The sequence below is a fragment of the Chinchilla lanigera genome, unplaced genomic scaffold (assembly GCF_000276665.1).
Source record: "Chinchilla lanigera isolate Chin_1 unplaced genomic scaffold, ChiLan1.0 scaffold00017, whole genome shotgun sequence".
NCBI lineage: Eukaryota > Metazoa > Chordata > Mammalia > Rodentia > Chinchillidae > Chinchilla > Chinchilla lanigera.
This window is the reverse complement of record NW_004955418.1, coordinates 19,912,518-19,938,523: the sequence shown is the minus strand read 5'-3', so window position 1 is coordinate 19,938,523 and position 26,006 is coordinate 19,912,518.

Sequence of the window (26,006 nt, the reverse complement as noted above, 5' to 3'; positions counted from 1 at the left end):
ACAACAAGCTGCTACTTTCTTTAAAAGAAAAGGTCTATTTTTCTTGTGAAGGTTATTTTCAAAGATATATTTTTTTCTGTGACTATTAGGCACACTTTCTCTTTCTTTACATTGCTGTAGTAATTCATAGATATCTTTTTATTTGCTTCATATGGGCAGAATGTGTGCCCTCAGGGTGAACACAGTGCTTCACAGCTCTCGTTACTATTTCTTTGAGTTGTAGGTGGTAGGTAATCCTCCTAAGTCTGGGCCTGAAGCACCAACCTAAGCTTGATTTGCAATTCCTAGAGTAGTTCTATAAACTAAACTTGGATCATCTGCTGCTTCAATGTTCAGCTTTTCCTGTTCCAATATTCACTTACTGTTGGAATTCCTCTTTGTACATAAAAAGCTGCATTCAGTCTAATTCCTTTATTTCTTCCCCAGTGTTGTTCTTTACTTTTTCAATTTTCTGCTTCTGGACCTAACATTTGGATCAACATAATTCTCCTTAGGCAGAAGAGGGACAGCAGCCAATGCATTTCAGAGCTAGGGCTGCGCACTGTGTTCTGAATTTTTTCACGTGTCCTATTTTATTTGGGAGATTTATTTCAGTATGGAATAGGGATTATTTCATATGCTGTACAAAAATGTTCCCTGACTTATCAAGAAGAATGCTTACCTAATTAAGGCCCGTAGCTTTTCTTTGACTCATCTTGGGTGCGTGAATCTCCGTGATTACTTTATTAGGTGATGGGAATATATCATATATGTTTTATCCACAGCCATTTAAACTCTGAAGTCTTAAAGTTTTTTCTTAACATTCATTTATTTTCAATAGAAAAGGAGTCTCAGATATTTTCTTCCTTTAGATCGTAGACTAGAACTTCATTAGGTCTTCTGTAATAATACTTTATACAAATTATCTTGTATTTGTATCCTTCCCTCCTTGTATTTCACCATCTTTCCTCCTTGCTTCTGACCTTTCACAGGTTGCTGTTTTTTATTTTTAAATGAAAAATTAAAGCAAAGCTGTATTTTACAGTGCCCCTGACTTTTCCTTGACTTCATATTTTTTGGAGCCAGGTGCTAGTTAGATCCCCTTTGCAGCATTATGCTAATAAACATAGCCCCTTGCTTGGCCCCAAGCGTGGACCAAGTGTTTGGCCACTGGGAGTTTGCTATTCCTTAAGTCTTCTATTTTCACTGCCTGTTTTTGTGCATCTCACACGCAATGCGAGAAACCTTTCCATCCCTACTTTTCACTTCTGTGTGTTCACCCACCAGTCACAGAAATTGGGAAGCCAGTGATCATTTTCAACCAAACAGGTAAAACATAGTTTAATAAGAGGGGTTATTTTCATTAAAATAATATTGCTATAATACAAACAGGAAAGATTTACGATTAGAAACAGTACAGTATTTACATTTTACCCATGTAGCAACTCTGAAGAATAGGTCCCTTTAATCTCATTTGATAGTTGAAGAATCTAAGGATAAAAAAGGGGAATAACTTGCCCAAAGACAAACAATTAATGAAATTAGTTGTAGGCAACAATCTACATCAGCTGGCTCTCAGAACTTTGCGCCATAGAAGAATAAGTAAACATAGATTTTGAGGTTGACATTTTTAAAACTACATTTTTTTAAGTCAACACACTTTAATATTATTTTTGTTTTTCATAATGTTAAAGAGAAGAAGAAAAACAAATAAAAATAAAACATTAAAAAAATAAGTGAAAGTTTCGAGTCAGGCTAATAGGCAAGTAACATTAATCAATACATTGTGTATTGTTATATATACAGTAGTTAACCAGCCTCTGACAAGAGAATTGTGCAGAAAGCATAGTGTTTCTCATTTCACCTGCCCCTATGCATGCAGTATTCCCTGACTGCAAACATCTCACACTGCAGTGGTGTATTTGTTACACCAGGGAAACTTACATGGACACATCATCATCGTTCCAATTCTATCATCTTTTCTTACTGTGAATGACTGTGGTATTTTGACAAATGCTTTTTTCTTCATCTAGTGATATAATCAGGACATTTTTGTTAACCTGTTGATGTATGTGATTTTAGTAGTTGATTTTTGAATTTTTCTGAATAGTCACCCAGCTTTACTTTGTCATCTTCTGTAATTTTTTTATAAGTTGTTGAATTTCATTTTGTCATAGTTTTTGAGAAATTTTTCATCTGTGCTCACGAGCAGTGTTAGTCTATACTTCTCTTTTCCTGCAATGCCTTTGGCTGGCTTTGTCCTTAGGATAATTGTTGGCCTTGTAGGAGGACAGAGAAACCACTGCCTCTGTGGCTATGTTATGCATGATATTTTTGAGAATTAGTACAATTTCTTCTTTATTTGTTAGAATTTATCAGTAAATCCTCTGGGGCTGGGTCCTTTCTATTTGGGAAAGTTATTAATTATTGATTCAATTTCATTACTACATATATCCTATTCATATTTTCCATTTTTTTCTTGTTTGAATTTGGGCAGACTGCATCTTTCAGGGAATTTGCAGCCAAGAAGAGATGCTTAGTTCATGGCAGGGAGTGGAAAGGTCATATATAGTACCCAGGTTCATGCTTCCAGGACCCACACGGGCACAGCCAGAAGTGTGCCTTATCAGCGCCCTCATTGGTGCCCAAACTGATATGATGATTCTTAACCACCACTGTGGTTGACAGTTGTGTTTATTGGAAGCCTTTCATAGGATACGCGCAAAACAGTTCCTTCATATCCAATTGCTCTTTCCATAAGCTAAGGAGAAATCAAATGCAAAAAATGAGATGGGAAAAGGTAATTCTTCTTTACAGGATGCATCAATATATTCAATAGATACTTTAACTAACAGAGACTTCTGAGAATTCATATTACTTCACTGAACACATAGTTGAGTCACTGAAATTGTGTATTTTTTGTTGTTGTTTTTTGAGTTTTTTTTTGTTTTTTTGAGACACATTAAAAAGATATTATATGGAAAATAATTACTGCTACTCTTGATGTTCTCTAGGCCCCCTTTAAAATTTATTTAAAGCTTTGAGACCTACTTTCCTACAAAATTTTATCTGCTGCCAAGGTTCATACTGAGTTCTTGTTTTCTATGGCTAAGGATCATTATATTCATGTTTTATCACACTTGAACTGAGTTGTTTATCATTCAGTCTCCACTCATCCTCTCTTCATGAGAAATTTAAATTCAAATTATGAGAACAATCTTCTTTCTTTCACATTTGTTCAACTATTTTTTGAGATTTTCTTCTTTTATTTTAAAATTAAAAAACTGCCAAAATAACAACTAAGACAAAATCAAAACAACACAAAAACAGCACAAATGATACATGACCTTGAAATAAGAAGATAGAAATTTACAATGGTTGATACATTACATACTGTTATCTTCAACGAAGTTGCTCAGTCCACTAGATATAAGAATTTAAGATTGATCAAACAATCAAAGACAGTAACAAATAAAACACTAGCAATAATATATAATAAAAATAACAATAAAAAATAAAATAAAACTTTGGAAATGATGCAGAGCTTCACTATACAAGATGGTAGGAAATGATGCAGAGCTTCATTTATACAAGATGGTATAAAATGGTTCTTATAATGCATATTGTTGTTTTCAGATCAGTCATTCTGTTTTTCTGTTTTTTTCTTTCTTTTTTTTTTTTTTTTTTTTCCAGTACCAGGAATCAAATTCACGACTTTCCACTTGCCAGGCAGGCGCTGTGCCGCTGAGCTAAATCCCCAGCCCCAGTCATTCTGATTACCAAATTCAAGCATGCAAAATTGGTCAAGAAAAAATGAAATTTTAAGCATTAACTGTTCCTGTCAATAAACCACAGACATCAGCAATATACCTATTCTAGCTATCCTTAGATATACATATAAATTTTGTTTTTTCACTTAAAAAAAAGCAAACAGAAACAAATACATAAAAAAACAGCATAGAGACCAATAAAAAATGATACAGAATTTCAAAACATGGTGATAGGATATCAACAATGGTTGTTATACTAACCAATGTCATCTTTAAAACAGTTGCGCATATAATGAGATATAGGCACGCAAGATTGATCAATTACACAGTAACAGTTCCTTTCAATAAACCAACAGACACCAGCAGTGCAATTATCCCAGCACAGCAAAAGAAATCACCAACAGGGTGAAAAGAAAACCCATGAATTGGGAAAAAATTTTAGTCACCTGTCCCTCAGACAAAGGACTCCTGTCTTGAACATATAAAGAATTAAAAAAATCAGGCCACCAAATTTGAAGACCCAATACAAAAATGGGCATCTGAGATGAATACACAGTTCTCTAATGAAGAGATACTAATGGCAAATAATTGCATGAGGAAATGTTTAATGTCATTAGTCATTTGAGAAATGCAAATTCAAACAACACTGAGATTCCATCTCACCCCGGAGAGAATGGTTATCAAGGAATCAACCCATAACAAATGCTAGAGGGGATATGGGGAAAAAGGAGCTCTTCTCCATTGTTGGTGGGAGTGTAGACTGGTGCAACCACAATGGAAATCCGTCTGGAGATTCCTCAGCAAACTTGGTTTAGAGGTCCCATTCAACCCAGCTATTCCTCTCATTCAACCATTAGAAAAAAGAAACAAATGATCAATAATGAGAGATGAGTTTAGATACTACCTATGGAGTTAGTCACATCTTGAATATGTGAAGTTTTCATAATATTCAGTCTAGTTAATTTTTATTAACTTTTAATAATAAACATAGTAATATTTCTTTTACACATATGTAGTATAGTAAGTATATTAAATTAGCAGTTGACTAACTCAAATGACTAAGACTCACTATCTGAGTGGAAAAATGTTTCGATTCATATAATAACTTGTTCTGGTTTATCAGTTCACTTGTTGTCAAGTATTTATTTACTGTTTGTTTATTTTTTTGTTTGTTGGTTGACTGGTAAGTTAATTTTATTATGGTATTAAAGACTAAAACCAGGATCTTTACACTGAGCTATATCTTCAGCCTTTTTTATTTTTATGTTTTGAGACAGTCTAAGTTCTCCAGGTGGAACGCAAACTTGTGACCCTCCTAACTCAGCCTCCCAGCATGCTGAAATTACAGACACTGGCCCCACTCCCAGCTCAAAACCTTTGTCTTGTGCCTGATTCTCAATATAGCAGTTTTCTTTTTAATTTCCTTATAATAAATTACATAACCAAAAATTTTTCTTGTGATCATTGTTATGCATAATTAATAAGATGACTGACCAAAGTGGTTGTCAAGAATCAAAACAAAGTTAAAGGCTGGAGATCATACCTGTATTTTGTTTAAAAAAGCAACACTTAGCAGATGACTGAAGTTTGCCAGGTGCTGAGTTAGACTCTTGGGAGAGAAAGGCAAATTAGTTCCTGTCTTCATGCTTAATGGAAGGCATAAAGTTGAACATGTGAAATTACAGTGCATCTAATAGTTGTGTTTAGACAGGCAGGGTTTTTATGGAAATCCTATTATTTTGCAGATTTAACACCTGAGAACAAATTGAACAATTCAAAATTTGTTACAAAATAAACAGCAAGAGTCAAATCTTTGTGTATGTAGATTAAATGATATTATTTTAAACACAATTTTTAGTCTTTTTATAGGAGAATATTTTTGCCTGTCAAAAATAGCAAACATGGATCTTTAGAGGACTTACTGGAGGAAGTGGAATCCTAAAGGATGGTAATCAAAGTAGATGGCTAAAGTGAAGCAGAATGGGAAGCTAGAATAACAAGTGAGGAAATAAATGTGCAGCTCCCGAGAGTTTAAAGGATGTGCCTTTTGCATTTGACCATAAGGTATAAGACAGGAAATAAGTTAAAGCAGCCAGTTTCTCATCATTCTATAACCTATGGAAGTTCAATGCTAAAATGGTTTTTGAAAATGTCAGTCAGCAGTTTCAACCAGCAGCTTCCTTTCCTGCTTAATCTGTCTCTTAAAATTTCCAAAATCACAACGTAGAATGCCTTTCTTTTCCACTTTCACTATTTTAATTGTGACCAAATATTTTGCCTTTGAATTGGAAAACAAACTGCATATTGTACATTAACAACCCTATTGTATCCCACTGAAAATCCAAACAAAATCTCTAATAACATAGAAAGGACGATGAGTTATTATGCAAATTGTGTGTGACCCCTTACAGAGTCCTTACGGAATTAAGATTTCCGTTTTGGTTATGTTCAACTTCAGCCAAATCTCCACTGTCTCAGTTTTAGCTTTGTTTTGTATTTTTAACCTAAGTCCTTGGGAAAATTCAACTTGTCAATACTTTTCTCCCTTTTTCCCACTTTTCTATTACCTCCTGATTTTCCTTCCAAGGTACCTATCTTTTTGAAAACTCCAATATCATTACCACCTATTCCAAAATCTGTACCTGCACTCTGCAGGAATTCAGGTACCAAGGTGGCAACAGTAAGGCTGGACAATGTGAAATGCTTATATGGCTTGTATCTAGATGTTTCACCAAAGCCTCATGCACTCATAGGTGGGACTTTAAGGAGGTGACTGGTTATGGGTGTGTGATGCAGGATTAAGAGTGCATGATGCAGGATGACTTTTCTGATTTGTGCAGTTCTGGGTGTGGCAGAATGGATTTACTGCAGGAGAAAGTCCTACACTGGATACTCACCAACCAATAGGCTTGTAGGCTGGATGGAATAAAAAGGGAAAGAAGCCTTGCTGCTGCCGCTTCCTGGCTGCCATGCCATGGACTCTTTCTCCCCTGCCATGCCCCATTTCCATGCTGGGCTGCCTTGGAACCAGCCAACTGCGGACTGAAACTTCTACAATCTGTGAGCTAACATAAACCTTTTCTCCTCCAACTTGTGGGTTTCAAGTATTTTGTCTCAATGAGGAGAAAAGTAAGTAAGATGATGCCCCAAATTAAGCATACACAAAACAATTCCTTAGTGTGGAATATCCTTTACTTTTTATGTAGCCTTTGTTTAGTTTTTCTGAGATATTTTCTTTTCTACTATCCTTCTTGGCTACACCCTCAAGTGGGAACTTATGAAAATGTACTTGTTTGAGCTGAGAAGGTTTCTCAAACTTTTCCTGTTATTAGAAGTTTAGGGGACTGACATGTGCTTTAAATCTTGATAGTTTTCATCCTATGCCATTGTTTTCTTTGGATTTTGCCTCTTTCAAAAACTTAAGTAGGATTTTTATTTAATGAATATTGTCTTTTAAGGTGCATTTCCTCTAACTTATTCTATCCAGTAAGAAGAATTACTATTCATGATATCGGAAATATCTTTATTCTGGGTCACCTTAAAAGCTTCAAGATTCAGAAGCCCCAGTAACCTAATGGAGAGGGCATTGGCCTCTGAAGAGTCACTCCTTAGAAGCCATACCTTTTTCTCCTTCGTGGAAAGTTGAGTTTTAATTATCTTTGTTACATCAAGTTGTTTCTCAATTTTATTTCCTAGTGTTTGGCATCTCAGAGCTGATGCTTTGCCTACATTTCGAGCTACAAATTTCCTGCCTCTCCATTTTCTTTCAGTTTAATCTGCAAACTAGTCAATTCTTATCCAAATTTACCAATTTTTAAGTAACGTTCTAGAAAAAGTAGCAGTAATCAAATGAGATACTTAACATTCACTTTTCCAATTTTTCTGCTTGGACTACAAGAGCATTAGGTTCATGATCTACCTTCTGATCTAGGGTTTGTCACTGCCAGTGACAGAGAGATTGCCATCCTCCCAGATTATATAATAAATGGTGTCTTCTTCAGCTTCCCATAAGCAAGACCACACATTTTATTTTTTTGTTTCAGAAGCTCCCAACTTCTGAGCTTAGTTTCTGCATTAGGATAAGCTGAGATATATCATAGTAACAAAACTTCAGTGGCTTAAGGCAACAAAAATCTATTGCTTGTTCCTACAGCACAAGCATGGGATTTTTGTTGCCTTATGCCACTGAAATTTTGTTATTATATACTTCAGCTTATCCTCATGCAGCCTCCACTAGTTTGGGGGGAAGTTTCCACATACAATAATTAAGTAACCTAGGATTACAGACTCTACACCGCCATTCTGCAGTCCCACCATCTGGATTATGTGGCCCTAAAGTTGTGTGAAAGGGAGAGAATTGAAAGGTCTCACATGGCAATTAAATGACCCTATCTGTAGCTGATACACACAACTCTTCCTCTCAGGGCCAACTGATCAGAACTGATCACTTGTTCCATGGCCTGTACTGTCCCTTGTGCTTAGAAGACAATAACCCTCTCTTATGCCATAAGGCATATGTGACTGGGCAACAGAAATTCCCCACTCATGTACTTTGCTTCTGCAGATTTCTGTCTCTTAACCTGTGAAAGTAGAATTGGTATGGTCTTGGAAAATGGATTTAGGAAATCTGCAGCGTAGCTATCATTGTAAGTATGTTCTTATATAAATTAAAATCACATTTATATTCATGGTAACTTTATATTTAGATTATTTCAAATATTTGTGGCTATCCATGTAAAGTGTGAATAAAATAGACTTGAAATAATATAGTAGCTCTAAATTATGGATCTTTATTCTTCCCTTTACATGAAGATTTTAGACAAGTGAGACAATGTGCAGTTCTCTGGAACTTTAAACTTAAATGTGTCAACATGAAAGTTGTGGTTTGTACTGTTGTAATATAATCCCAATATGTCCCCAAGGTTTCATTGAGTATTGCCTTTTATTTAGGCGCTCTGTGTATGTGTTTGTATGTTTGTAAATCATGGGAAGAGAAAACATTCCATTTAATGTTCAGTGCAGTGCAAAAGAAGAATAGAAAGAAGGAAAGAAAACATAAATTCATAAAGTAATTCTACACCTCCATTAAATAGTGGTCACTTTGAACAAGCAGAACTTTGGTCTACCCCACTTTCTCTCTACTTTTTCATTTTCCATCATTCTGTTACCTTCTTTCTCATTGCTGATTTTTTTTTTTCTCTCAGGAGCAAGAACATTCTCAGGTGTTTTAATTTTTTCCCAGTGCTATTAATTTCTGCAGCACCTATGTCCAAATTTACAAGCATATTAGTTCTTATTCATTGGGAGTAGAAGTAGAGTGCAATGTTTGTTTTATACCATGATAAGGATAGATTTGTTTTAAAATTGCCCCTCACACCTGGATTATTTTACATTTGTGCTAAGGAAAATGTCACATGGACCAAGATTACATAAATAAGAGCGCTTAAATTACTAGATAGAAAGCTTGGGGCTGGGGATTTAGGTCAGCGGCAAAAAGCACCTGCCTGGCAAGTGCAAGGTCGTGAGTTCAGTTCCCGGTACCGGAGAAAAACCAAAAAAAAAAAAAAAAAAAAGAAAGCTTATAGGAGGAAGAATTTAATTTGGAGGAAGAATTTAATTTGATGCAGTTTAAAATATGTCCATTAAAATATTTAAATATTTTAGTAATAAACAATTAGGATCTTACTAATATATATTTGAGAATTATAAATAAATTCTGATAAATTTTAGAGTCATGTAACTGTCTTTAGCTGCTATAAATACCTGATTAGCTATATTACAACAGTTCAAATTAAGCCTTTCTATCTGAAATACAAAATTTATCTCCTAACTGTAAATAAAGAATAATTTTACAATTTTTAATATGCACTTATTTGGAAAAGAAGACCACCTGAATTTCCAGTCATTTTGTATTTGATCCATAGTGGCCCATTTTAAAATACATTCAATACAAAATTCTAAAGAAGGAATGCACTCCTTTCATGTGACTTGTTAATGACAAAAAGTTAAATTGCATGCTTATGTTTGAAAGAAAGCAAAATCTTAATAAAATGCATATCCAGGTTCATTTCTAATCAACCTTTATCACCTATTGTTCACCCTATTAAAAATGGAAATGGCAAGCTGACAGGCATGTCAAGATGAATCCCTCCAAAAGATACTTGTCAAGGTTGAAATAGAAAATATGAAAATGATAAACTACAAAAGGGGGATCTTTATTCTTCCCTTTACATGAAGATTTTAGACAAGTAAGATAATGTGCAATTCTCTGGGGCTTTAAACAGGTATTCAATGATAAGTTCTGAGTATATATCTTTGTCCAGCAATCTACCTGCTAGATTTGAATGAGCTAACGCAAACAGATTTAATTGCTGGTTATAAACTTTGAAATCTGTAGAATAAATGATGAATAATTATGTTACATTTTTTAAAATGTTGTAGTTAGCTGGACTGTTTTGTGTTTTCCCATTTTTAAAAAATACAGTTCCTTGCCTTATGATGTCATTACGCATTTTAAGACCATAAAATATGTCTTTTGTTTGCCACAAATGAAAACTAGAACTTCAGTATTTGTTTGTGCTTATGGGCAGAAATAGATCAGATTTAGGGAGTTTGGAAGGGTAGGTTAGGAATGAAAATTCAGAATATATATAAAAATACTCCACTAAAAAGGATTGTTGTCCACTAGTACCCAAAAGAGAGTAAGAATGATATCCAGGGAATATATGCAGTGATGTGAAATGTTAAATTTAATGAAGTTATTTCCTAATCTTTTTTTCAAAGAAGCCTATTGAATCTTTACTGCCTGAAAAGCCTGACAACGAGCTAAGTGACCTGAGATAACTGCTACTACTGCAAAATGTGAATGGATGTGAAATTAATTGGTATATGTAGTACTTAGATGATTAAATAAACTCAAGAACTGGTATCATGGTGTATGTCATATTAGGAAATGTAACAGAAATTATCTTCATCTTAGCCCAACATGTTAATTTATAGTTAAATTTAGTTCATATTTTCTGTCAATTGTTAAAAAGAAATAATAATATTCTTATAGGTATTTTAATACTTTAATAGAAATAAAACAAGTAACTATTAATGAAGCATATGTGGACTGAGAACACTACATATACTGTAAACTATTTTTATCTCTAGAGTCCTCCAGTTTAATAAGTGAATCCCATATCATTTTTATATACTAGAGATTTACTCTTCAAAATTGAAAGCTTCAGAATCTAATGTAGAAGAATTTTGTAGGATAACTGAGATTATAAATGTTACATGGAGTCTTTAAAATTCTCCAAATCTGTGGGGACAATTTTTCAGAAACAAAAGTTAGGAATGAATAATCTGTATTGCAAGCATGAATCAATAATTTCTTCCCCATCTATCTGGAAACTCTCAAACATTGAACCATTTTTGATGATGTAACAAAAAAGAAAACTTTGTCAGTTATCACCATTCTGAGTGAATTATAATCAGGTGTAGAATCTATGTTGAAATGACAATTTCTCATCACATTTCATCTAAGACATCATGCAACAATCCTGCTGCCACCTTGCCCCTTCTGCCAGCCATGATTGGCATTAGTATTTTAGAATGGGTCCACACTGGGCTGCAGCTGACAGTGCTGTCCTTGTTCTTTCTGCATCAAATTTGCTCCTTACCAAAAAGCAGCTTCTTGGCCAAACATGCTGTTAGCAGACTGACTTAGCAGAGAGTCTCTGAACTACTGCCAGGCAGCGTAAATGCTTACTATTAAGTCACTCAGTTTCCAATGTCATTAACTTCCAACTTTTTAAAATAACTAAATATTTATGCTTTTAAAAGACTGCTCCATAATCAATCTTTGAAGTGAATTAATTCTCATATCTTTAATACAATACTTCATAAAATTTATCTTCAGATTTGGTTAACTCCAACTCTAAATGTTGATAAATCAAGAATATCTGTAATTTAAATGATAGTCAGATTAAAGAGTCTCTAGCCAGGCATGGTGGTGCACACCTCTAATCCCAGCACTCATGAGGCTGAGGCAGGATGACTGTTGTGAGTTCACGACCAGCCTGTGCTACAAAGTCGGCTCAAGGCCAGCCTGAACTGTGTAGTGGGACCCTGTTTCAAAAAGACAAAATAAAACAAAACCAAATAAAATAAAGAGTATCGATCTTGTAAAAAAATGTTTTTTAACATGAGGGGAAGAGAAAGAAGAGAAACACAGAGGCAGAGAAAAAAACTGAGGAATCTCTTCATTATATTTTGTTTCAGAATGGATACAAAATTTAGATTTTATAAATGACAGAACACTTTCCAATAATGTTTTCAAGCGTAGACAAAATGTCAGTTGTCCATTGCTTTGAGTAGTGTGACGAAGTCTTGCAGAGTCCTGCTCTGTCCTGCCTGGGATGTGAATCTTCCCTCTTACGTTGATCACTTCGTAGCCATCACAGTTATCAGATGCACTGTCCTGGTGTCTCAGTGCTTGTGTTCTGTTGCTTTTCTTTTACTTAACAATGACCACAAAGAATAAGAGTAGCAATACCAGAAACTGGGGCTTTCCAACTTAGTTATGTTTCCTTTAAGCTAAAGAGGTGAAAGTTCTGTCCTTCATACGGAAAGAGAAGAAGAGTTTATCTGCTGACACTGTTAAGATCCAGACAAGAACAAATCTCTTATCTATGAAATTGTGAGAAAGGAGAAAAAAGTTTGAAATAATTTTGCTCTCATACTTGAAGTTGCAAAAGTTGTAGCCATTGCTTTTGGTAAGTACTTAATTAAGATGGAGAAGGTGTTAATTTTAGGGTGTGGCACTAAGGTTTTGGGCACTCAGTGGAGTGTTTGGGGCATGTGCCTTTTAGGAAAGGGGGACTACTGCAGAGATGAAATACTAGAATCCCTAGAAATGACTGCATTAAATAGTCATCACAACTTTTAGTCATAAAATTTAAGCCTTAGTGTTAAGATGCATTCATTTAGAAAATAGTGTAATTTCACCACTTCACAGGATAACTGAAAGTTTAGAAAAAGGAAATTTTTCATGTCTAAACATCACTGTAGTTTTGGATAATCAGATCAGTAATGAGTAAAGTATAACCTTTGGTTATGACTCAAAAGAAAAGACATAGCTATGGTGTTGAGAAACTTAAGCTTTTTTATTTTGAATTTTGAGGCAAATTCGATGAGAAGAGCACAAAGCTGTAGAAGAGGAGTCCCTCTGCACTGGCAGGAAAGTTTCATAGTCCTCCTAGCTGGCCCTGCATTCTGTCTTTCATTTCTTCTGAACTTTAAGAACTTCACTTAGCAAATTCAAAGCATGACTTTTAAATGTAATGGGTCAGAATTGTAATTAAAATCAAAACACATAAAGTCAGAATACATGCAGCAAATATCTTGAAGATTATTTTGGTAAACTTGATGTACTTTCAATTTACCTTAGATGCTTTGGTTTCTGAATTCTGAAATTTTGACTCAGATAAAAACCAGGACATATCTGAAAATTACGCTAAAATTATGAGTCTGGAAATGTATGGATGCATGGGGTGGCCCCAAAGAAACCATTACGAATGAATGAATGGAAAAATGAATAAAAATTTAGAATTTTCTTAATGCTGAACCCAAAGAGAATATCTGTAGTCTAATAAGTCTATTCAAATTACATCATAGTTAGAGTCACATTCTATTGATTGTACATATTGTAAATATATATCAGTTATCCATTTATAAACTTTTTGTTGTTGTTTGTTTTTTGTTGTTGTTGTTTGCTTTTCTTCTGGTACCAGGAATCGAACTCACAACTCTGCGCTTGCCAGGCAGGTGCTTTGCCGCTGCGCTAAATCCCCAGCCCTCTATTTATAAACTTTTGGGGGCATGAGTAATGATCTCAAGGCCATGACCCTGCTACCACATGCTCTATCCCTGAGCCACACCCCAGGCTAATCTGAAGGTAAATAGCACAGATTTCTGTGATAAACTTGTATAAAACCATTTGCAGTCTTTCTGAGGGCTCTTTACTTTAGAACACAGGAAGTAAAGTTTAATACTTTGCTCTGTGACTAGAGTAGAACCTGTTTCTAATTAGTTTCTGGGCATTTATCCTGCTTTGGGATTTTTACAGAATAGCACTGGCCCTCTATAGTCAGACATTAAATATTGGTTCAATTTAGTCCTCACGTCATACTGTTTTGTAGTTGTTCCAGGTACACACTGAAACAACTTAAAAAACAAAACAAAACCAAATCAGGGAAGTATCTGTTTTGTTGAGAACCTCATTCAACCTGAAAATTAATTATGTTACCATGTGGGTTTGTAATGTGGATTAATAGTTTGATTGTGCTCCAGTGATTAGTTTCTGTTTGTTCTAATTTCTTTTTAGCTCTTTCCTGACCTAGAGGGGAGAGAACACAGAAGATGCATTCCCTCAATTTAATGCCAGTTTGAGGTGTTTTTCCTGCATCATGAGATCAATGAAAAGTAAATAGCCTACACTTCTTGTTTCACAGTGCCGTATTGATCTTTCTTCAGCTTTTGCGTCCCCCTTTCCCTGCGCCTTGTGTCTTTCAACCCCTGGGACCAAAGTGATTGCCATAGATTGGACAAGCTAACAAGCGCATGGTAAGGAAGCGGTGTCCTGTGGCACGTTCACATGCACGGGCTGGGTGTAGAACGCCTGCTTCTGCATCGAGAGAAAGGTGCCATTTTGTGTGCATGGCACAAGCCACTCAGAGAAAGAACCAGAAGGGGACAAGCCAAGAAGGAAGATTTTCCTCGTTAGTTCAAACCTTTGCAGGTAGCGCTCAATGAGGTGGTGAAACTCCTTTGGCAAGTAGAAGATGAAGTAGCCTGCGAGAAATTTAGCTTTGGAGAATAACTGGATACTGGCACCCTGTGGGTAAGTCTCTGCTATTCTTTAGTGTCTATACTTTCTCAAGAATATGTGTTATGTTTTTTTGTTTAGATCTTATTTTTTTACTTAAGGCTAATTGTTAATCTTGCAGTTTGAGAAGTAAGTATAATTTAGATTTGAGAGGCAACACTTTGAAATAAGCACTGAAGCCCTATATTTTACGTCCCAAGAAAGATTAGGACATAAAGCTGCTGATTTAACAACCTGACCTGTTTGTAATTTTTCTTTGAGATGAAAAGAAATGTTTTTGTAAAAATGGAAACCGATCTGCTTTTCAAATGTCAAGTAATGTAAAGAAACAGGTTAACTGAATTGTAAGGCTTAGAAATGTTTTGTTGTCTCTCTGACTGTCTTTAACATGTTCAGTGTAGAAATAAAAACCATTCATATTTTATTTTGGGGCCCTTCAGTATCCACAGATTTGCCTGACATTGAAAATGGGTAAATGAATAATTGATATTCTACCACATGCTATTGTCTCCTGCAAGGTATTTCATCCTGTGCAGCTTACAAGTTCTCTGACCCTGCTTTGAGATACAAAGAACTCATGTTCTTGACTTATTAGTCATCAGTAGAGCTGGTTCCCAGATCTGTGAGTTCATGTGTGTGCAAACAAGTTACTTTTTAAAATTTTTATGCTCTCCTTGCATTTCATTTAAGAATTTACTGTCAGGTTGTAATCCTGGACTCCATGGATGAAAGAATGATCAGTTAACAGAACAAATAAAGCTCATTTTTCCTCTAGTGCAACTTTGTTACCTCCGTAAGCTTTAATATGAGGTGAGGACTTGTGTAGGAGATTTATCTTTTCACTGATTTTAAGGGCAAATATTTACCATGTGCAGATCTTTGATTCATACATGTAAATCATCGTACTATGATACATAAACTTCACAAAGCCACGGACCCCTCTATAATGCCCATTATTAGCATATGGTTGGCACCATGATGCTTTTAGATCTTAAGCCTTTTGTCTGAGTATACTTCAGTGTGCATGGAGCAAATTCTGGGCAGTACTGGAGCTTTTGCATCTATCTCAGGTTTTATGACATTTTGTCTTTCTTGGAGTTGGGTGATTGTCCTAACCCAAGCTATTTTATAAGCCTCAGGGTACCCCTGGTGCTGATTTGAAAGCTATTCATTTTCTATTACAGTGTGCTAAAGATGTCCTATAGTGTGGCACTCACGTGCATTATTAAGTCAATGACCAATTGCAGAGCTGCTCTGTGGTGGTTGGCGCTTAACTCAGCCCTCTGGGATCTCATTTATTATTTGCAGATATTGATTGTGGGGGAAAAACTCTAAGATGTGTGAATATCATACCGTATAAACCTGCTGTAGAGCTGTTAACTCCTAAGAGTCTGCATATTGTGTGTGTTAACAGGTGGAGTATCTACGCAGTACATAGAAGCACCGAGTCCCAAATGAGCTTGTGGACATTCTCAGTATCTGAACTTAGTTTTAGTCACATTGCTAGTTTTCTGATGTTTTACAAATGCAAATAAGAAAAAATATTTAGTTTTATCAATAAAAATAAGCTAAGAAAATCCCGTGAGTGTGTCTGGGATAGGATCTTTAATTAGCCTGTATAGATATGTGTGCATGTGTGTGTGTCTGTAGAGAAAATATTTGTGACAACTTATTAAGTTGTTTTTCCTTAAAGAAACACGATAGTCCACAGGCAGCTTTGGCAAGCAGCCTCGGGGACTGTCAAAAAACAAAGGAGTATAAAATTTTCAGAGGAAGTTCTTCACCTGCGGGCATCTCAAATTCAAGATGAAGCCAGGGGTTTTGTGGCACTCCAGGGTGAGTGATCTCTTGACAGCAACAACCCTTTGAGGCTTTCCTGATATCGGTGTCTTCATGAGGCAGACCAGGGTACAAACACACACTCTTGTGAGCCTGTAGGACTCACCAGCCAACCCCCTCTTGTTTATGGCGAAGGCCTAATTAGCAACATCTCTTTAGAACATCAGTTTCCTCCGTAAGGTTGTCCTCATTTTCATAGAAATAGAATTTCTACATAACTAAAGTCATTAGTTTCATTTAAATATTAAAGGTAAATGCCAGCTTTTAAAATGAAACTTTACCTTTTCTATATTTCCATCAGTTTTATTTCATTTTTTTTTTTTTTTTTTGGTTTTTTGGTTTTTCTCCGGTACCAGGAACCGAACTCACGACCTTGCGCTTGCTGGGCAGGCGCTTTGCCGCTGAGCTAAATCCCCAGCCCCCAGTTTTATTTCATGATAAATATAAAAGAGCACAAAAATTTGGTTTTCAAAAAAAAGAGCACAAAAGAGCACAAAATCTGGTTTTCAAAAATTTGAATTCTACTAATTTTCATTTAAAAAAGGAACTATGTTATCTACAATCCATTTGTTTAGGCAAATCAGATGAAAATAATGAATTCTTCAGTGGGCAATGTTTGCTAAATAATATCTTGGGAGCCTAATAAATTCAAAAACTCTTCAGTGCTGCAGAAAGGACAGAGGAAATTTGCTTTTCTCCTTTTTTGGTAACATATTGTGATTCACAATTTAACAGTTTCGTCTCCTTATATTTGCAAATAACCCAGAGGAAACTACACACAAGGGACCCTAGTAAATTACTGTATCCATTTTTTTTCATTAATCAGAAATATATTGTATATATTATGTGTTAACTATGCTATATAGTACAACATCTTTAAAACAAGACTAGTAATAGGATTTTAATGTGCATTAAAGACAAGAGAAGAAGATTTGTTTCATTTTTCAAAAGATCCTATATAACAGGAGTCCAGTAAAAAGGCAATTTATAAAGCATAATTTGTTTCATGACAGAAGCAGAATTAATGAGAGTACACTAAACTGTAAAATTCAAAGAAAATATTTTTAGTATTGTTTCAATGTCAGAAATGTTCTTTTCTTCACTGTATGCAGAAGCATGTCTAGCCAAACTTCACAACTGGTGGGATTATTCATACTACCGACATTTGTTTAGTATTCATTCCATCATATATGCTAATGATAGAGAAAAAAAGGGCACTTCTAGTCTCTGAGAGATAACAAGTTAGAGAGGAACAACCGTGAAGCTGAAATGTTCACTCACCCTGTAACATCGCCACACTGTAGATTTTTTTAGAAAAACATTAAAGGGAAAGGTTTGCTGTCTTCACATATACATATACCTGTGAAGGTTAAATCATGATAAACTGATTTTTAGTTTAATTTTAAATAGTGAAAAGAAGTCAAACAATCTTTTAACAATGTAATATATTTTTGATATCATCTATGCAATACTTTGTACAGCTAACCTGCAGGCTTCTCTTGTTTTTAATTGGATAAGTAGGGAATAGGCCAAGATCAGTAAAATAGGCAGAGGTGCTCAAAAATCAGGATAAACTTGAGTCATTTGTAGGAATTGATAAACCTTGAGGCCATAATGTTATTGAGAACAACCAGACGCACAACCTTGAATATCACATGGTTTAACTTATATGCAAAACCCAAACTTTAAATAAAAAGCGAAATAAGTGATAATAATAAGTAGGGAGATAAATCATTCCTATATTGGAAGGTAATTAAGAAATAAATTAGGGGAGGGGAAGGGATTGAAAAAAAGAATGAAGATGTGTTCTGTGCTCGTACCAAACCCCCATGAGGAATGGAATCATTATGTACTGGAAACAGGTGTTGATAAAAAAGGAAGACTGAAAAAAGTGACATTGAATTTAACTTAAATCATCAGCTATCTAGTAGTGAAATAACATCTCAGATCCCCCAAACGTGCTTACAGTTAGCATAACCGCTTAAATTTCAAGACAGACATGGACGCAACTTCACTTGGGTAAGATTTAAGTAGGGTAGGCAGCCCAAATGAAAGCTCATAAATTCAAGATTATGTGTTTCTCATTTATAAAATCACAAAAGTACATTTTCAATAATACATAAACGTTTTCCCCAAATGCATAACATTCTTCTTAAAGTAAATGTATATTTGAGTTTTTTTTTTTTTAATATGAAAACCATATTAAACTCAACCCAGAATTTTCAGTGAGTGCTGGGTCCCATAAATTTCTTTGTCAAGAAATGGCAGTGACAAGTGGTTTTGCATGATTAACTACAAGGTAAAAATTCAGGTTAAGATATGGATCCACCTCCTTCAATAACACCGTCACTGATTCCAGTTTACTATTCCCTTCCCCCTTCATAATTAGTATGGAACCTCCAAACTCCTTTCTTTTTCTTTGTTTTCACATGTTATATTCTCGTTGTTCCTCATTATGGTACAAAATACCCAATAGAAAACAATTCTGAACATATTATTATTTCCTTCTATTTAAAAAAACATTTTCCTGGCACAATACACAGTTCACATGAACAGTGACCTCAGGTATACCTACTCATGTGTCTAGGCACCTACAGCATCAGTCACAGCTGAAGTGTATTTGGCCAAGGTTGCTAGCCCCTTCTGACTTCAGTTGGCTTTTTGCCCGGACTTGATGTTTTATAAGAAAATTATTCAAATTCTCTCCGTGATAGCAATGTAATTTCTCCCTCTTGACTCCCAGCTATGTCACTCTGTAACCTTATACACTCAGAAAATCAAAACAGCAAAAAGACTAAAACTATCATAAATTTATGGTCTCTAATTGTATCTTCAGTGCTGCTTGGCCATGCTTTCACTAAATTTTTTAAAACTCACTTTCATACTCCCTAATACTTGTGTGAAATATTTTGTACACTTGCCAAATATAAGAGTTCACCTCCTTGCATTCTCTGGAAGCTTCTGATGCCACTGCCCTTTTGGTTCCCTTCTGTCCACAGGGAAGGTTGTACTCCCCAATCCATCCCACCCTCACTAACAGGTGGGGTGGAGGGTACTGTGTAGAAATGGATTCTGAGTTACTCTCATTGGAAGGCATCCAGCATTTTCTTTTTCTTCCTTTCTAACCCAAAGTCCTTACTATCCAAACCATGAAGTCTTCAGATGGTGATGCTTCTGTTAGCCTGCGTCGTCACAGAGGAATAGGGCCTGTTTCCCTGGACTGTCAGCAGATCAAGTCTCAACAACAAGACACCTTTGTCATGCTAAGCCACTGAGCTGATGGGATCATGTACCCCACAGAATAGCCAAAGATGTCCTGATATGTATAGCTTCACTTTTAGGAGATGATCTTGCTTTCTAAGATAATAAGATTTTCCATCTACCATAATTCAATGATGTTTACTTCAAAAATCAAGTATTTCTTCATCACTGCTTGCATCAATGCAAGAGGAAGAGTTGTACTGTGCCGTCCTTTTAGCTGTAATCTGTATGCAATGATCCCTCTTTTTTAAACACAATGTTATAATGTTAATGTCTTCAGTATAATTTGTCATAAATAATATGGTTACCTTTTCTTCATCTCAGCAAAAGAGTACATTAAAACTGATTTTATAGCAAACACATAGAAAATTGATTACAGGTTGTATCCATGATCTCTTTCTCTCTGTGTATGTATAGAGACAGGGAAAAAGAAAAGAAGAAAGAGAGAAAGACAGAAAGAGAGACCCCAGTCATTCTCAAAGTCACACAACTGATGTGTGGTGGGTCTGGTATTTACAAGGTGTATCTGAGTACAGACTCATGCTAATCCCAATCCTGCTATATCACTTTCTTCTGAATACCCTTATTCTCTTGGCCTTTCTCTACCTATTCATCCTAATATTCACTTTAACTCCATGGGTACAATTCATTATACAGCAACACACCTCTTGCAGCATACTATCTAGCACTTGTATAACTTAGACAAGTGTCTTGATCTCTATGCACTCATTTATGGAATTACTCAATTACCATAATAGTGTCTACTTCACAGCTTTTCCTAGGAGCTAAACAAACATTCTGTGCCTGGCCTGGTTCCTGATGCACACTGGATTTGGAGAAATGTTAGCTGTGTTCCTCTGTTGCGTAGGGCAGCACCCTTTTACTGACTGACATGTTCCCAAGGTTTTAGTGAAAAAATTAGTACTGGTTTTTAGTGTTGTCTCAGATTCCACCCTCTCTCAAGCATTTGGTTCCTCCACTTAGATTCTTCTACTGTTTTGCTTATTGTGTATTTATTTTTTTCTATTACATACATGTTCTTATTTCCAAATAGCGCCTACAACTCCTTGAAGACAAGAAGCAGCACATTTCTAGTTCTTCATCCATCATAAGTATATCTAATGCCACTGGTAATTTTATAAAGTAATACACCCTATTTGAATCTCTTTGTAGGGATCTATCATTTTTGTTTGGTCATATTTGTCAAATAATGTAACTCAGAATCCTAAATGTCACGTCAACATGACACATCATTAATGCCATGCCACTATTATCTCTTGCTGTGTTGCTATAGTAGTTTCCTAACTCAAGTCAAAGTTTAATATTTGTAAGTTTAGGAACAGTTTCCCAAGGAAGTAGATTATGACTTTTAATATGCCTGTAGTCTGTATTCTGGAATCATATTGATGGATGGATTTTTTTTGTTGTTGTTCAGAAATTTATCTTTATTTAATGTATCATTACCTACCCAAGGTTGAATGATTTCTTTGGGTAATTCTGTCCAGATAGAATACTAACAGAATATTTTTTAGAAAAGGTATTACAGAATTATAGGTGATGGAAATGATTACATCATTTCCAGATGAGCTAAGAATTTGAAAAAATAGTATCCACATCATATTCACTTTTCCACTTCTTTTGCAGGATATTTATTAGATTTTCAGAGGTTTATGGAATATGTTTGTTAGCAAAATGTTTTGATTCTGAGGCTTTTCCATCAACATTATGTGTTTTACCACTTGTGTATTTCGATGTTCAGTCACTCAACTTGGTTACCGTAGTCTGGTGTTTAAAGCTTTTAACTCTTCTATTCAAACTATAATGTTTCTGAACATTTTCCACATTTTAAATGCAAAGTGCTTCAGTAGCAAGTCATGATACAATGTCTCGGGAGACAGATGAAGCTGCCAGGTTTTTCTTTGAAGCTGAATTAATGCTGGGGAAGACTGACATCCATGAAGACTAAAGTGCTTCGCTTACAGAAAGTAGCTACACCTCAGGAGGGGCAGCCAGGGCTTTTACTGTACTGCTACACTAATACATAACAAAAGATTTGTCAATGTCCCTGTCCCTTTTGATTTCCTCCCCTCCTTGCTAAAACTATCAATAACACTATGCTTCTGTTGTTTTAGACTGAAAATGTATTGGTCTATTAGGTCATAAATACAGTTCGTATTGTACCTGTATTTCCCCAAATGTACCAGTTGTAAAAACCTAAAAGGAAATTGGCCAGTGAGTTTCAGATGTCAACCCTGTGGTGACATTTCTCTGAGACCCCTCAGTGGAGGATGAGGGCACACAGAACTATATTTGCATCTAAGCCCTCTGTGTAGTAGGAAAGCTGAGCAAATGTCCCCAACTACTTGGAAACTTAATTGGTGCAACAGTAAAATGGGTATAATAATACTAAGACCAACCTTCGCAGGGTTGATATGTTTGCAAAGACAGCAAATTTAGACTGTTATAGTATTTAATACAGTCACCACTAGCAGTAAGTGTTCACTTAAGTTTCATTTTATCATCCTAATCTTGCTGAATTAACCATTCGCACATTTGATCATTCAATGTGCATTAGCTTCTGGAAGACTGTCTGGCAATGATTATTATACCTTAAAGGTCCAATGGATAAAATACAATGTAAAGATGCCTAGAGACAGATATATTGATTTTTGCCTGGTAGAATCTCTCTTTAAAGGTCATCTCAGCCAAATAATAAGCAAGATGTGATGTTCAGACTACATGCAAAGCAAGAAGCACTTGCTGGGATATGCAAGGGCCCTAAGCTATCAGCCCAAGGTAGCCATTTTTAGAGGTAAGGGTTGTCTTTTCTCCAGATTTCCTTCTCTGGACAGCAGCTCTAAAGGCATTTACAGAACATAATTATGCTTCCCTTTATGTCATATTTATCTTTTAATTGTCACCTTCTTGTGTTAAGAATTTTAGTCAGTTTATGGTCCAGTTTTTAAATTATGTTGATTTTTAAGTTTAAATATCAATAGATAACATTTTTTCCATGATTTCTCAATTATGTGGGAGAGTTGGTACAGGTCTAGAATGACTACAGAGTTTAAGTATGTGTTATTTCTAAAGTAATGTCTTAAAATGGCTTACTCTTATTAATGTGTCTGTTTTTCTGCTTTCTCATTCTATTTTGTTCTCATAATAATAATGATTGAATTGCCAAAATGTATATGCAATTTTATTGTGAGGTACTGACTATAAATACCTCTGAGAAATAAATTTCTAAGTCTTTTTAAATGAGTTCAACTCATTTCCTTTCTGCTTATCATTAAAGATAGACATAAAGAAACTTAGAAAATAATATAGGAAGATTTAATCCTTGGAGATCATTCATTGGATCTCATCCCTGATAGAAAATGGATTAAGGTATGTGAAAATATTCAGAATCATGAAAATTTATAAACATTATTATCATGAAGATCAGTAAGAGAACATCACTTTTTCTTTATTTTCTTTTGACACACTTTTATCCTAAATTTGTAATTTAAAAATGCCTATTACTACAGGTAAATTAATGTTAAATAGCATTATTCATATTTATTTGAGGATATTATGGAATATTATTTATTATATATTCATTATATTGTAGTACCAATCTGGTATCTTAACAGTATAGGAAAAAATGTTACACCTAAACCTTTTTCATCTTTTTCAGATGTTCCTCCTAATACTGTAATTGGATATGTTATGTAGTCAAATTTTTTTATTCCCTAAAAATTAGGTACATGAATTATTTGTATTAAAATGTTTTTTAAAAAGCCTGTAATATGAAGACAGTCACTGTGCAGTCATTATTTATTTATTTATTTTTTGGATACCGGGAATGAAACTCAGGACCTTGCACTTGCCAGGCAGGCACTTGTGCTGAGCTATATCCTGGGCCCTGTGCAGTCATTCAAATGAAGGCATACATACATCAATAACAAATGAAATCAGGTAGCTTCCATGTATGATTTTCTCAGAGTATGGCCACCTAGAATTGACCATTGTGGGTGACTTATTTTATTCATATCTTTTGGTCTATACTAACTATATAATTTTATAATTAGTCATTTAGTATATTCAGCATGGTTGCTGAGTTATCACAAATAATTTTAAAGGCTGCATTTCTCATTATAGAGGTAAAGGTGATGAACTTCAGATGCTTTCGATAACCTCTGTAATGAGCAAATGCTAATAGTGTTCTTACTGCAAGGATGCGTGAGGCTTTCGGAAGCGCTGTTCCTCTTCCTGAACAGGCCACTGTGTGGAAAAGGGGCAGGCGTCCTAGGTACTGATGAGATTGCACTGTGAAGCCTGAAGGGTTATATATATGTGGGGTGCAGGGAAAAAAACGACTATGTTACTTATGTGTACTAGTAGCATAGTACTTCCTCTTAACAATTGATAGCTGAGGATAAAGAAAGCATCAAGTATAAAACAATAACAAAGAATAATCATAATTGATCAAAACTATATTGTAATTACTGCTAAGGTCCCAGACTTGTGCAAGGAAATGAGAACTCAAAGGAGAAGTATGTAGACTCTGCTCTCAAAGATTTCATGCTAGAGATGTGGGCCATGATAAAGCAAGGCTGGAAGGGAGCTGTAGGTCTCCATCCATGAAAGATCAAGACAGGTTAGGAACTTAGATTGTATATGCCAAGCCACATACACTTAGTACATGGATCTGCCTTTAAAAATATTTTTATTCTAAAAATTCTTAACTTAGACAAGGCAGAGCCATATCTCTTTGTCCACCAGTTTAACTCAGCTACCATTTTGCAAAGACCTTCGCATACTGTAACTGAAAAATATGTCCTTGCAGCAAATGAAAAAGTGTTGGACTGACTTAGCAGAGTCAAAGAAGTAAAAAACAGCAGCAGCAACAGTAACAAAAAACAAAAATTCGTGCTATTTTTCTTTATTGATTTAACATATTTTATGCATTCTTATTTTGCCATTAAAATATCTCTAGCTAAAATGACTTATAAAATATACTATGCATCTACATGTAATATATCTCATAGGTATTATATATAATTTATGCTTCAGAAAAGAAATTCTGGTGTTAGGGAAAGGGGAAATGAATTAAGAAGATGTAAAGCTAGCTCACAGAAGAGTCCTGGTCATCCTTAAAAGGTGTGAGAATTTTAAATGGCAGAGTCCATTTAAGGTTTTGAAGTAAAAGTCACATGACTATTTGGGTGTGTGGGGTTATGGTGATAAGATGTCTTCTGTGCATGTCTAGGTGGATAAATGATGATATCATTTTATCTCTGAGGAACAAATTATAGAGCAGGACCTTAAGCAATATTTATACTTCAGTTTTCCCATCACCCTACACAGGAAATAAGCAGGATTTTACTCAAGATTGGCTGAGCAGAGTAGGCTTGCCACCTTGAAGAGGGGGCAGCTGTGTCTGAGAAAGCTGGTATGGCACACTTGATCAGTGCCTGGGCTACCTTCTGAAGTCAGTCAAGACCAGGGAGAAGGGAAAGGAGGTCTGAGGTGGTCCTTTGGGTAATCTTCAGATATGTAAGAACATAAGTGAGGTTTTGTCCCCTCACATCCAATGTCTCCCTTCCTAGAAACTTTTCGCTCTCAGGGACAGATGAATCTATCTATCCTAGCAGCCCTGCTCCTAATACTCTCTGACAGAGGAAACCCTCTTTAGTTGTCTGAAACTCAGGACTGCCTAGAGTTTCCCAAAGCCCCATGATGTAGGCCTGTACCCTCCCTTTCCTGAACAAAACCTTGCTTCTTGTTGCCATGGCCTAGGGGTAGCACTCTTGGTGCTTCTGGCCTTCCTGAAAGACCATGCCACATAGGCCCAGATGCCCATCTAGCACAGAGTAGGATGTGTGGGAATGCGGAGGACACAACTCAATTCCTAGCCTTTGAATTTTCAGTTTTGAGCAGGGGCCTTCTGTCTGAGTCTGTATCCTGTGTGTTTTAGTTACTTTTTTCAATTGCTGGAACAAAATACCTGTCACCCTGTTATGGTTTGTGTCTGGGTGTCCCCCCAAAGCCTCATGTGGTCATGGGGCAGGCTTTTAAAGTTTGAATGATTATGGGTGTGAGAGCTACACCCGCCCTGGGGTGGATAGTTTGCATATGTAAAGGAGAGAAAGAGGGTGCTTCTGGCCATTTCCTCCCGTGTGTGTGTGTGTGTGTGTGTGTGTGTGTGTGTGTGTGTGCGCGCTTGTTGCTTTGCTGTGTTCTGCCGCCATGAGCTGTAGCCCTCTGCCATGTGCCACTCTGCCTTGTAACTTGCCAAGTAT